The sequence below is a fragment of the Ambystoma mexicanum genome, chromosome 8 (genome assembly GCF_040938575.1).
Source record: "Ambystoma mexicanum isolate Mex_15411 chromosome 8, UKY_AmexF1_1, whole genome shotgun sequence".
Classification (NCBI taxonomy): domain Eukaryota; kingdom Metazoa; phylum Chordata; class Amphibia; order Caudata; family Ambystomatidae; genus Ambystoma; species Ambystoma mexicanum.
This window is the reverse complement of record NC_090929.1, coordinates 1,630,110,240-1,630,124,914: the sequence shown is the minus strand read 5'-3', so window position 1 is coordinate 1,630,124,914 and position 14,675 is coordinate 1,630,110,240. Positions and strand designations below refer to the sequence as shown.

Below are 14,675 nucleotides of genomic sequence, written 5' to 3'. Positions count from 1 at the left end.
ACAGGGTTAACAAAGTGTGTTTTGCAGTGACCATGTTGGTATTTAATGTGGGAAAATGCATAATGAAAATGTATTGGAAAAGTATCCTGTGAGCTGCAGATAACCTAGGATTCATTGAGTTTTTGATATGTTGCACTACAGAACAAAGGGCCTCATTAAACGTCTGGTGGTATCTCTGCGGTAAATCGTCACAATACCAAAGAGATTTGCCGTTGCTGCCACCTGGTCGGCGAAAATTACCACTGGATCACAAGTGATGCTATGGCAGTGTTAGTCCTCATTTATCCAGTCTTTAAGACTCCATGGGGATTTTGGTAGAATTACCGCTGGCGGTAATTCCGCTGAAATTGCAGTTTTTGGGCAGCAAGGTGGTGGAATTACCTCCAGCATTTTGCTGGTGGTTTTCCTCCACTTTACCTCCAAATCCGTAGTTTGGTGGTGCAGTAATGCGGTGGTAAAGCAGTGGTATCTCACTGCATTACCACCGTTTTTTTTGTCCACACCGCCAACCACATAATGAGGCCAAAATTGTGAATTGTACAGCTCTTTAAAAAGATTTCTCATGTGGAAAAACCGCAGCTGAAACCTCATTTCCTAAGCTCGGTTGCTCGCGCTGATTACTAGCAAATATTAACGCCCCTCCAGATAAAGAATTCACTGGCCACCACTATCCAAAGTGAGCCCCTTTTTCTGTTACCATGGCGATCAGAGTTGTTACAGAATTCCGGGGGGTGGAAGGAATGGGAAGCGTGAGGCTGCTAAACCTTTAGAGAGCAGCAGGGAAGATTGGGGTGTGCGATTGAGAGGGAACGGGAGGTCTGAGGCGGTGGTGTAGGGCCCACAGCTGTTTGATGGTTAGGAACTCAGGCATTATTAAGAATGTCTAACACCTATATTCCAAGAATCTGTATTGGCTGAAAGCTCCTGTCACAATGTTAATTAAGCAATATAATATAACCAGTCATCAGTTACTTTAACATGAGCCCTGGGAATTACTTGACCGTTAATGCCCGCATGCAAAGGTTTATATTGCTATTAGCACCCTGGCACGTTGTACCGGGGTACAAATCGTGTATTTTTCTTGAGTTGAGAACCGGCGTGTTAACTGTTTCTCATCGCGAGAAAAAAGTACAAGAAAAATGTCCGGCATGAATTGGGGAGCAGGGAACTACATGTAGTGCCTTCTTCCTTTCCTTGGCAGCAGTCTCGAGTCGGAGATACGCAGGGAACACTACTGTTCCCAGCGCGATGAGGGACAAGGAAGCGCAAGATAAGGGGGGTAGCAGGGTGGGGATTGGGTATGTGCAAAAGAGGGAAAACGAAAGGGGTGGGAGAAAGGGGAGGGGGTGAACGCACTACACTGATTCCCAGTGCGGGAAGATGGTATCCTGCCGCTCTGAGGAGGCTCAGAGCGGGGTCTGTATCGTGTGGTATAGACCCCATTCTGAGCGGCCTTATTGGCTGAGAGGCCACCACACCCCCACGCCGGGTAGAACTATTGTTTGCACCTAAACTGGAAGCTTTCCTTCGCTGTTTGCAGAACCATGTACACTTTAATATCTTCTGAGCATGGGGCATCGGTTTGCCTAGTGGGTGTGTTATTTGAAACACCCTGGATCTAATGCCTCGGCTGCAACAGGGAAAGCAAACGGCATTATTTTTCCTTTCTATCCCGGAGCACTCTTGCAGTTGTTGTTTCTATGTTGATGGATCGATTTTAATTGCAATGTCATCAGTTCTCCGGAGAAGAACCTGTACGAGATGTTGCACTTTTCAAATTTCGCCCAAAATATAAATATGAAGTGTAGTCTAAACCGTTAACAGTAGATTGTTGAAGCGAGAATAGATATATAGAACAATACTGCCATCTTGTGGTACATTTTAAATATAGCATGGGTGTTATGTAGAAGAAGGAAGGCCATTGAGTGTTGTTTTTATTTGTACATGTATGTTTTGAGATTTTTATAACGGGATCATAGCTGGGAAACAACTGAGCACTGTACGCCAGGGGATGGAGTCAGGGCGTATGGACCATTGACCTGCAAGGGCTAATACTCACCTGTCATGCATCATCTGCCTTACTGCCTGTGCTCCCTGCCTCTCCTGCCCTCCTCCCTTCCCCCATCAAGACATGTACTACCTTAGCAGAGACAAAACAACACAATCACACGATTTTAGCATAGAACGCACCTCAACACTTTCAGCAGTAGACAGCTGATCACTCTCCAGTCACACCTACACATCTCATGTTCAGATACAGGTCAGATAGCTCAGTGGCTTGGGTATTTGCAACTGAAATCTATGTTCATAAAGCAGAGCAAATGTTAATATCCCAGAAGTGTGTAACTCAGCTTATTCTCTCTCTCTCTTTCTCTCTCTCTCTATCCCTCTCTTTCTCTCTCTCACTCTCTCTCTCTCTCTGTCTAAATACCCGGGATTAATGTTAAGAATTTCCGTGGCAACGTTCTTTGGTGGGTCACTACTTGGTTCCCCATTTACTGCCCTCTGCTCCTCTCATGCCACCTTTGCAGTCTCCCACGCTCAGAGTTCGCTGTTCGTTGGTGTGTTTGTTTCTTTCTTTATTCGTAATGCGCTCCATACCCAAAGGCAGCAGGGCGCAGCAGGAAAGAAAATGCGAAGCTTACAATGTTACAGAATTATACACTTATGCATAAAAATGCATGTACAACAATTACAGAAATATACAATATGGAGCATCCTGTACAGTATAGCAGTTGATACTGGAGCAAAGTACAGTGAGAAATATATACAGCAAGGATCTATGTGTTTCAATAAGAGCAGAAATGTGGATTAATATGAATAACTTGGATATCGAGTGCCCTCCTCTACATCTCCCTTAGCGTTTTCCTGGTCAACAGAGCTCCACTTTGATTCAACGCACTGCTAGTCTTCCATGCTCGATCCTTCACACACCGTCTCCCTTCTTGCACCGCCTGCACTTTACCTCTAGAAGTGGTTCAGAACCGCTGTGTTTATCTTCATAAGAAGTCTCTATATAAGTGGCCACTTTTCCCTGAAGCTTCACTGTTTTTCTCTGCTTTGTCTTCTAGACCAGGGAGGACGGGGAGGGGTGGGTAAGTGTCGGCGGGGTACCGCGGCCGAACACTTCTTGCCAGGAAACTGCTCTAAATAGTCTTTGTTCTAATGTTCTTATCCAATTATGCTGACATCTTTTACATTTAATAGGGATCATGTAAAGGCCTGCTCCTGGCCTTCCCTTGTTTTGCCTCCAACTTTCCCTTAGGAACCAGAGTGTAATATTCATCTATGAGCTCTGGATCTAGTTGAAAGGAAAGCATTGGTGCCCGAGTCTTCAGAAGCTGCTGCCTAGCATAACAAGGTGAAAGTGTTAAATAGTACCAATGAGGGTTGCTGTCTGTTTTTCTCAAAATCCAAGAACATTTTGCAGAACATACTAAAAGCCACATATTTCTATTTAACAAATATTCCTGTGAGAATCACTAAGTGCTTGGCGCTCATTTCTTTTTTCCCCAACACTCGCCTAACAATAAAGTGTCTGTAACCATGTACCATATGCACTCATTTTGACAGCCGCAGGTTTTGGACGTGTGGATGAAATGGCTGAGGCACCTGTCACTCCAAAGCATTTTCTCTCCCCAAAACTGGGGGCCTCACAGAACTTGCGAAGAGTGGATGCCTGTGCATATGAGGCTGTGTGCAAACCGAGTCCACAGTGCACAGACACCATCTGAGAATTACATATATAGGATAGGTTTTTATACACGTCTGAGTCTGATGGAAATAATGGCTAATAATAACACTCCTGCTGAGAAACACAGTATCAAGCACTTGTGAGGGGTCAGAAATGAAAGCCGAACACAAAGTGTCATGTTTTTGCTTAAATACATTTATTAAATAAAATTGGTTGGGAAAGGCCTATTCTAAAGAGGAACTTCCCTACCTAAAACCAAAAACTAAGGATCTCTCTGTGTCAGGATGTCTAAAAACTGAAAAGCTCTCATTGTGTCCAAAACGTCATATCCTGACCCTCACACTACAAACAAAACAATAAAGTGTGAAAGGAAATGTCTTGAACTTGATATTGGCAAAAAAGTGCTCACAACTGAAAATAAGAATAGTTTCAACAAAATTGTTTTTTAAGGCAGAGGCCCTTGAAGACAGAGGAGGGTTCCCTGCCCCTGGATTCTTAAGTAGGAGGGTAATTGTCTATTTTACTAACAGTTCCTATGTGTCTCTCCTTGATTCACAAGGTTCCTGTTAAGGCAACAAGTTCTGTCACAGTCTTTCTTTAACACAAATGTCTCCTTTGTTTAGAAAACACTGTAATTCTTTAGCATTTCTGGTAGTTTTGCAATTCACCTGGTATACTCCCCATGCAATTCCAACTGTCTGGTTTACTCTCCTGCCTGGACTTCACTTGTGGTTTTCACTTGCCTGGTATACTCCCCTGTCAGGACTGCTCATGTGTTTCACTTGCTTGGTTTCCTCCCCTTGCCAGGACTTCTTATATGTTTCACAGTTCCACTGTATCATGAATACTGCATATGTTGCTCTTGGCTTGGTATTTATATCTGTGATAATGTGTGTTCAAACTTTGGCCCACACTTGCATCTCATGCATCCGCAGCTCATTGGGGTTTGTACTTAGCCTTTTCTGCATTCAAACAATATTCTTGTCGTTTTAACAATGGCATCACATACAAATTGAGGTTGGTGTGGATGCCTGAATGCCCCCAGGGTCCCCACTGGCTTTAGGATGACTCACCAGTTCACTCCACCATCTCCAGTCCCGCTTGTGCTTCTACAGTGTGCCTCTTTCACCCGTTTTCCACTCTGGAGTGTGCAGACATCTTTCCGGCTTCCTTTACAGCTCCGAGGTCACACACATGCTTCCCTTCAGGTCCCAACATGGAGAACGCTGCCTCTTTGAGCTGCAGATCATCCAGGAACTCTCTTGTAGCCCTCAGCATCTCTACAGCACTTCCTGCTCATGCACTGAGTTTCTCATTTTGTCTCAGCAGCCTCCTCTGCTCCGCCACACCCATACATGCCTTTTACATTTGTGAACCTCTGCATGGGAAACGTCTTCCTCAGTTTTGCGGTTTTCATCATTAAATATCCCACGCACAGGCGATTCAGAAAAAAAACTACACTGCATGTTGTGGTTCGAGCTCTTGATACCTTACACAAAATCCTTCATCCTCCTCGTCTCAGTATTTGGGTGATTCTGGGAGTTGGAGTCCATGGGTGTTCATTGGACACATGGCGTTTACATAGGTCTTCAGTGTTTTTACATAAAGGTACCTCTGAAGCAAAAAGTGTTATGTTGAAGCTTTAGGTATGAAGGTAGATAAGGCAAGCGCGTTGGAAGTGGTGCTAGACTTCCTGTTGAATCTCATCTGGTTAATGTTCAGGTCTTCTGACCATTCCTCCAACTCTTTCTGGAGCACTTGAGCGAACATTTTTGCTCTCACAGCCAGCATATCTAGTAAGCGGTAATTTCTTGGTTCACAGTGCTTACCTTTCTTAAGGATAGGTACAACTGTACTGTCCTGCCTTAAGGATGGAATGCTCTGCAGTACCTCAATGCAGCAGAAAACTCTGTGCAGGGCACCCACCCACAGCATGGGGTCCACCTTCACCAAGGTACTGCAGATACCATCAGGTCCCGGGGAACGCAAGCACTTACTAGCCTCAATAATCCCCTGGATGCCCTCTTTATTTAGGCAATAGACCCATGTGTCTGGACGCATAGTTATCCCCTGTGCATCACTCTGTTGTCCCGCCAGCACCTCCTTCAAATAAGCAACCCATGCAGTCTCAGTGACACCGTTTATATCCCTTGTCTTTGGTTCTCTGCTGTTTACAATTCTCCAGAATTCTCAATTATTTTTCAATTGTGCCTGCCAAAACTAGCTCTCGCCATCGACTGCAGCACCTCGTAATATCTGTGGTTTTTTAGATGTTTGTTGTAACAGGCTTTGACAGACTTGACCCTGGTGCTATGTGCTAGTGGTGGTGTGGTTTTGCCGTTGCTATGAGTTCCCTTTGCATTTGCCCCTTTCTTTTCATAATCTCTTTATCATAGGGGTGCCAGTAAAAGTCACTACGGCCCACCACCCTTCTTCCCACAGGGAAAACAGAGACGACAGAACAATTCTGGATGGTTTCAAGATGTGTCGCGAACTAACGGGAGACCTTGTCAGCCTCCTCTATCCGGAGAAGCGACACATTGGGGGAGACATGAGTAGCAAAAGGATCTGAGCAAATATGAGCAACTTCCTTTGCCCTTGCCAAATTACCATCTTTCCAAGAAATATGATTTAGACCTGAATTCACACTCAGGGTGCCTGCTGACCTAACACCCTGCAGTGGCGCTTTGATATTCAACAGTGGCATAATCGGGAAGTGGTCACTTTCTGGGCAGTGGTAAACACAAATGTCTCTTACCACTGATGGAGAGTTAGCAATGAACATGTAATCCAAAAAGCTACTCCCTCCGTTGCCTAACTTGTTGAAGTTTGTGCAGGTGTCTGATTCACATGCACCATTCATCATAGAAAACCCAAATTTGTACAGCAAACACGCCCACTTCAGACCCCAACAGTTAACTCTCGAGTTGCCTGACAAGAGGTGAATGGTGGGATTATCGCGTGAAAATACGTGCACAATAGGATCTTAACCCCAAAAATTTAGTTCCTCTAAGATTTTTTCCATTTCCTTAAGTAGTGAGTTGACATGCCCCAGGTCAGGCGGGACATAAATTCCAATTAGGAGAACCTCTGACAATGGTGAAACGCCCATTTTGGGGTCAGAGGTCATCCTACACATGACAATGTTAACAGGTGAGGACACTACTTCAACCAATCCCATGGGATTTCTTACTCCCAGGGCAGGCACACCTCTGGTGACCCATGGGTCCTTGCACTGCATCTTCTGTTAAGAAGCTCCAGCCATCAATTACCAGGGGATCTGTTGACCATGTCTTGTGCAGTGAGATAACACCAAACCCATCAGTGTTCTCCAAGAGGCCATCTGGCTGAAATAAGTGAGAGTGTCCATGGGTATTCCAAGACAGGAGCAGGAGGCGGTCATAAGACTCCAGGTAAGGGGTGAAAAGCCCCCCTCCTTTCCAGGAGGATGGATAACCATACCCAATGAGAGTCCCCCCCACCTCCTGAGCTCCATTATTTTTTATTTGTCAATTTTTGACTTCTGATAGCATGAGATTGGCATGAGGGCCAACGTGTAGATCCCCCTAGTTGGGCAGCCTCACATACACTTCCTTGTGCAAGGATGAGTTGTATATACATTAAAGTCAGACACCTCTATTTCCGAGCAGTCATATACCAGTTTATGTAAGGCCTCACGCTGGTTCAGGATAATAATAGTGAATTACAGTAGCCCTTTACACTAAACTGAACATGCAGTACATGTAGGCATCGAAATCTAGTTAGCCACTGCACAAGGATGAAAACCCTCACCCCATCGCTGAAAATATCAACCAAACCTTTGCAAGGAAACACACACACATCTCAACTGTAACTTTCCAGAGCACACAGTTAAATGCCACACAGTGATTGGCTAAGAGCAGGGGGTGAACCAGTTCACAAGCTTGCAATGCAGAAGTGAGGTCATGAGAGAGCAACAAAGAGAAGAGAGAGCAGACCCAAGTGCTAAAAGGACAGAACACTGCACACTGATTGCTCAAACTATAGTGGCCTAGTTGAGTTCCCAGGCAAGCTTTTGAAAGAAATATAAAAAATGTGTTCCTGAGCAGTATGTGAAAATGTAATACAATGAAGGTCATAAGCCTGTGTGAGCAGAGCAATAACTGCTAGAAGATATGTCTGGTAAAACAGAGTGAATAAGGCACAACACTGCCCGCTTCAGGATGGAGCAGCCCAGTCTCTGCTCGACGCCAACCAGGAAGGAGAGCATGAACCACCTTCCCCTCACTCTGAAGCTGATTGCTGATCGTCGTGCAACGCATAGGAAATCTTCCTTCTACCATACAGGAGTAAGGAATAGAAGTAGAACCCTTCATGATTTGTGCAGTCTGCACTCATTGAACGACACGACATCCACGTCCTTACCAGCCATGTCGTCTGCCTACGCATTTCCCTGCCGCCTGAGCCCAACACGGCTATCCACAAGGCCTACCAAAATGGCCACTTTGTTTACTGCCTACCCAGTTGCCTAGTGACCGGAGCAACACGCACCCACAGACGACGCTGTAACCCCATTGGCCACCCCAACCCTCATCTCCTCTCCAGAAGAACCGGAAGGCGAGAGCTGGCAGGTCTGTCCATCAAAGGCCTGGCTTCTAATGCTGCCTGGCTGTCTGCGGCTGTAGCCCAGTCTCTGCTCAATGCCGATCAGGAAGGAGGGCAGGAGCCCCCTTCCCCTCACTCGGAAGCTGTTCGCTGATCGTCGTGCAACGCACAGGAAATCTTTCTCCTACCATACAAGGGTAAGGAATAGAAGTAGAACCCCTTCATGATTTGTGCAGTCTGCACTCATTGAACAAAACGACACCCATGTCCTTACCAGCCGTGTCGTCTGCCTATGCATTTCCCTGCCGCCTGAGCCCAACGCGGCTATCCACTAGGTCTACCAAAATGGTTGCTTTGTTTACTGCCTACCCCGTTGCCTAGTGACCGGAGCAACACGCACCCACAGACGACGCCGCAACCCCATTGGCCACCCCAACCCTCATCTCGTCTCCGGAGGAACCGGAATTCGAGAGCTGGCAGGCCCGCCCATCAAAGGACAGGCTTCTAAGGCTGCCTGGCTGTCTGCAGCTGCCCGTGGAGGGACGCAGCAAGAAGCGCCAAAACAAAGGCCTGTCACAGAACTCCCTTGTACCACCAGACGTCTGTGCCATACACCACCCCAGGAACTGTCCCAGCTTTAAATGAGAGTCAAGGTAACATTATAATTAATCAAAAGTCACACACCGTTTGGCTAAAAACCCACCCATGTCAGCCTCCACTATGTGTTGGTCCACCACTGCATTTTGGTCTATGCTCCGTACTCGCTCCGCATCCGCACCCGCCGCTCTGATGAGGCAGCCCACCCTAGCTTTACGCATGCTCGCTCTGGCAGCACCTGGTTCTCACAGGTCACCCTCATGCATTAATTAGCCTACTCTACCCAGCAATTGATTTGCTAGCTATGCTGCATCTGATCTAGCATGTCACTAGCTTTGAACTACTAGCCATGTTGCCATGTTGCATCTGAACTAGCCTGTTGTTACTAGCATTGAACCACTTGCCACGTTGCATGTGAACTAACCTGTTACTAGCATTGAACCACTAGCCAGGCTGCATCTGAACTAGCCTGTTGTTACTAGCATTGAACCACTTGCCACGTTGCATCTGAACTAACCTGTTGTTACTAGCATTGAACCACTTGCCACGTTGCATCTGAACTAACCTGTTGTTACTAGCATTGAACCACTTGCCACGTTGCATCTGAACTAGCCTGTTACTAGCATTGAACCACTAGCCACGCTGCATCTGAACTAGCTTGTTGTTACTAGCATTGAACCACTTGCCACGTTGCATGTGAACTAGCCTGTTACTAGCATTGAACCACTAGCCACGCTGCATCTGAACTAGCTTGTTGTTACTCGCACTTGAGTCAATATATTGTTCCTCATGCATTGCATTCCTGATTCGAATTGCCATGCTATTCTTTCTGTAATACTGTAATTACCTACTGTTTACTGCTGAACCTGCATATGGCATACCACCGTCAATACACTCACTCCAATGCATCATTCCAGACCGCAAATGCCAGCGCCCCTATCTAAACGCACCGCACTCCACCTCACTCTCCTCTCTATAATACTCACCACTCTCGCACTCTGGCCAAACAGAGGCATGTCGCGCATGCACACAGAAGTCCTGCCCTCACCAGACCTCAGACAAACCCTTGATAGGCAAAACACCCAACCCAGCTCTCACACCATCAACTGCAAGGTCCAGCCCCTGCTTCACCACAGGCTCCTTAGACTTAGAGCTTGCACTAAACCTCACCCCACGATGCACCCCAGTACTCCACCCACCACATACCTCAGAAACCTCAAACTCAGCTCCCGGACCTTTATTCCATCTACGCACACACTGCAGTCTACCCACCAGCTTTCAAACCCCCATCTTCACACAAAGTACTTGGCACACAGCCCCAAACCCCCCCTTCCTCTCTGCCGACCACCTACCACATACCCCATACCCCAGACCTAACTCTAGCACTAATGCCCATCGACCACCCAACAAATCCTACACTGAACTCAAATGCGCACTCATCAACGCTCCCTCCCTCCCAGCTCATGCACTGGAGATCAATTACCTCCTTACCACGCACGATCTTGACATACTTGCCATCTCCGAAACCTGTGCCCCGTGAAGCATCAGACCCATCTATCTCCCTTGCTCTCCCCCAAGGCTACACTATCCTCAGACAGGACCGAAAGACTTCCAAAGGAGGTGGCGTGGCCCTCATCTCGAAGGACACTCTTTCCATTAGACTCTGCAACCAACAGTGGGATAACCACGCTGATCTCCTCACTGCCAAACTCTCACTCTTCCCGAACGGCACCATCAACATCTTCATTACCTATAGGCCTCCAGGTTCCCCACCGGACTTCCAAAAACACCTCCTCCAAACCTTAGCGAACAACCTAAATAGTTCAACCAAATCCATTTTACTAGGTGATCTTAACCTAGGCCTGCATGACCCAAAGGACAAAGCGGCCGCTTCATTAGCCAAAGAGCTATCCAACGCTGGCTTTCAACACAAAATCACCTCTTATACTCACTGCAAAGGTAAATTCAATTGACTGGATCGCAGACCACAACTGTTCCATTTCCATTACTAACATTGCAGCACTCCCCTGGACTGACCACCACTGTATCCACTTTTCCATCCCCACACTCCCTACTCGCAAGGTGCTCTCATATGCCCCACCAGCCAAAGTCTGAAGCTCAAAAAAACTAACCAAAATCAACATCACACCTCTTCTCGACATCCCTGAACTTAAACATCCCTCCTCCAACGACCCCATCTCGATTGCCAACACCTATGCTCATGCCCTCACCCAAGCCATTGAGGCCATAGCACCGCTAGAAGAAAAAAAAGAAAAGGAATCAATGCACTCTAATGCTTGGTTCACGGAAGAACTGTCCATGTTACGTACAAGTTAACACCAAGCTCTAACAAAGTGGTAATCCACGCATGACCAATCCTCTCTAGAGGAATTCAGAAAAATCTCATCCGCGTACAAAAAAGCCACATTCCTAGCTAAATCAGAATCCTTCAATCAAAGAATATCCAAAGCAAGCTCCAAGTCCAAAGAAATATTTACAATTTTAAAAGATCTCATCACCGCTTCATGCCCTGATGGAATCATCAAAGACAAATCCTGGTGTTCCAACATACAGGCCGCTCTCATAAACAAGGTTGAGATGCTCCAAGAAAAAATATCAACACAACGCAAAACACTTCCCAATCTAGGCGCCTCACCCCCATCCACTCCAGCCATCCAGAACAACCAAACCCCTCTCTTCCTATTCAGGAAGGTCACAGAGACTGAAGTCACAGATCTCCTCAAACACATCAAACCCTCCACATGTAAAGGGGACATCTGTCCCCCGACCATCATTAAAGAATGCGCAGATTCTCTGGTCCCCATCATCACAGCATTCATTAATGCCTCATTCACTTCCGGTATTGTCCCACAAAGCCTAAAAGAAGCCTGGGTTCGCCCACTCATAAAAAAACCTACCATGGACCCTGCCTGCCCTAACAACTACCGCCTAATCACCACTGTCCCCTTTCTACTCAAAATTCTTGACAAAGTTGCCCACATCCAACAATACCTGTAATCCTTTGCCATCCTAGGTAGGAGACAATCAGGCTTCCGCAAAGGACATGGCACAGAAACTGCACTCCCAGACTTAAAAAACCAAATCACTTAAATAATGGACAAAGGCAATCCAGCACTCCTACTCCTCCTTGATCTCGCTGCAGCGTTTCATCTCGTTGACCACAACATCCTCACATCCCATCTGTCTAATGCGGGCCACTTCTCTGATAAAGCATCCTCCTGGATATCCTCCTTCCTAGAAGGAAGGGCCATGAAGGTGTACTCTGATCTTGCCAATGCTGCCCCACCACCATCAACTGTGGAGTTTCCAAGGGTTCATGTACCGCACCCACTCTCTAAAACCTGTTCACCAAGCCTCTCTTTGACCTACTGGACGCGCTCGGCATAGTTTACACAAACTAAGCCAACAACACTCAAGTCCTCCTCCCGCTCACTGGCAATTATGGCAGAGATACTGAGTCCCTCTCCCAGATATATGCCACCATTCAAACCTGGATGGCAATCAATGGTCTCTGCCTTAAATGGGACAAAACCGAGATCATCATCCTAGGCCCCAAGGAAACCCTCTCCAAACGTTACCAAAAATACTCTCAGTTCACCATCGACAATACAAACATATCAGTCTCCACAGTGGTAAAGATCATCGGAGTCTACCTAGACTCCACACTCTCAATGACAAAACAGGTTAGCGCCGTCTCATCTGCCTCCGCCCTCACAACCAAACTGATATATGACATAAAGCCTTTCCTAACCTCCCAAAACTGCCTCTCCATTGCTAGGGCCACCATAGGAGCAAGGCTCGATTACTGCAATGCCCTTCTGGCAGGCACCTCTACTAAAGCCATAAGCAGGCTACAAACAGTTTAAAACAATGCGCTCCGCGCCGCCTTACACATCCCCACATTTGAACACATAACACAGGCCAGACGAGAGGCACACTGGCAAAAGAAAGAATCGACTTCAAAATACTCACCCTCACACACAAGTGCATCAATCTCTCTGCTCCATCTTACCTATCAGAAACCAGTTACAAGAATATCTCTACACACCCCAAAAGAAGCCACCACGCCAACCAACTCTGCATACCCCTCATAAAAAGAGCCAAAGCCGGAGGCATCGGCTTCCCCTACATAGCGCCCAAACTCTGGAACGCCATACCCAACACACTCAGAGCTGAACCCTCTCTCTCTCAAAACCACACTATTCACATTGCCCACCCTCTCTCCTAGCGACCCTAGCCTCACACGGATTGCAACTCTGTACCCAAACTGAAAATGCAACTTCTATGTAATTATAAGCAAGAACCAAAAAATGTATACATTTCCTGTAATTAATAAGCTTTCCTCCAATGTAACCAGTAATGAATATTTGTTACAGTGCCACGATGCCTAAGGGTTGCGGTGCGCTTTATAAATGCGAATAAATAAATAAATAAATAAAGCTCTATTTGTCAAGGAAGCAGTCATGTAGTATGCCATTATACATGAAGTAGGTTTGATTATCCTTATGACCCTTTTCTGATCCTGCGTGCTCTCTCTTGTTGTCCTGTCTGTGTCTCTGTTTTTTGTGCGCCCTGAGGCCTACGGGCATGCGGCGTGTTATAAGAATTAAAATAATTAAATAAATTAGGAGTAAGGGATTATTTTTCCAGAAGCACACACATAGCTCTCACTGTGTACACATAATAGTAATAAGGGCACCTTCATGAAGTCACACATTTCAGTGATACACCCACATAGAGGCATGTAAATACATAAACATACCCTTGTCATTGTAAGTAAATGAGGTTTGCAAGCAGCTCAGTTCCAGCATGAAAGGTCAACGACAGGATAGATGAAATCATGAGAAACGGAAGCCAGGCCAATAATCTTTCCAATGACGAGTTGCAAAGTCCACCAGAGATAAATGGTTCACAATGGTGAGAACGGTAAAATGGTGCCAAACCGATTGGGTCGACAGGAAAGGATGGAAGATTACAATCTGAATGCCACAATGTCACACCTCACATAGGGATTGGTTGAAATGTACGTAATAATTAATTTCACTCATACTTCTATTGAAGCAACCAACTGCAACTTGTGTTTAGCTGATGCATGTTTATAAAGAGAGCCATCCAATTAGAAAGTGTGAGAAAAGAGATCAGCTCAATGCAAATGAGTTAGCCTTTTTAGTAATCTGATTTAGTCACGTGGTTAGAGTAAACCAATAGAGTTAGGAAATGTATGGAAACACTTATAGTGCAAATGATGCGGGCGAATCAGAAGCCTGGAAAATGTAAGTGATTTGTATCATTTGTTGCCTTTTCCTTTCTGTAATACAGTATAAAACCAGCCATTTTTCAGAATATAAGTGATTGTCTTTTGTAGACATTTCCCTGCCTAGTCAGATATAATGCATGTTTATTCTTCTCATATCTCGTGCATTCATTTTTGGGCCTTCTTGGATTGATTTTTGATACTTGGATCGGGACACGCCTTACAGCACTATGGTTTGGGCATCCTCTTTTCATTTCTTATCTTTCTTACAGCACCTTTAAAGTTTGGGTCTCCGTGGCTATTTTAGTTTTGGCAATGTTGATCTCATGAAGAGTGCTTACTACCACCTCTTCGCACCTTCCACTTTTTCACATAGGACCCAGTTGCTGTCATGTGTGACACCAGGAGAGACACAGTTTGCAGACACCTGACCTACGATAACCCCACTAGGACCAAACGCCCCCCAAAGGAGGGAACCGACCACGAGCGATCCATGTGGCAGTGTCTTCTGTGGTGAAGAGAATC

At 46.0% G+C, this 14,675-nt stretch overlaps 1 protein-coding gene across 2 annotated transcripts in view; it reads right to left on the bottom strand.

Moving 5' to 3' along the window:
- The window catches only part of LOC138473263 (pancreatic triacylglycerol lipase-like), a 241,481-nt gene that overhangs the window by 129,992 nt on the left and 96,814 nt on the right, over nucleotides 1-14,675 (bottom strand). The gene's annotated exons all lie outside the window — the stretch shown is intronic.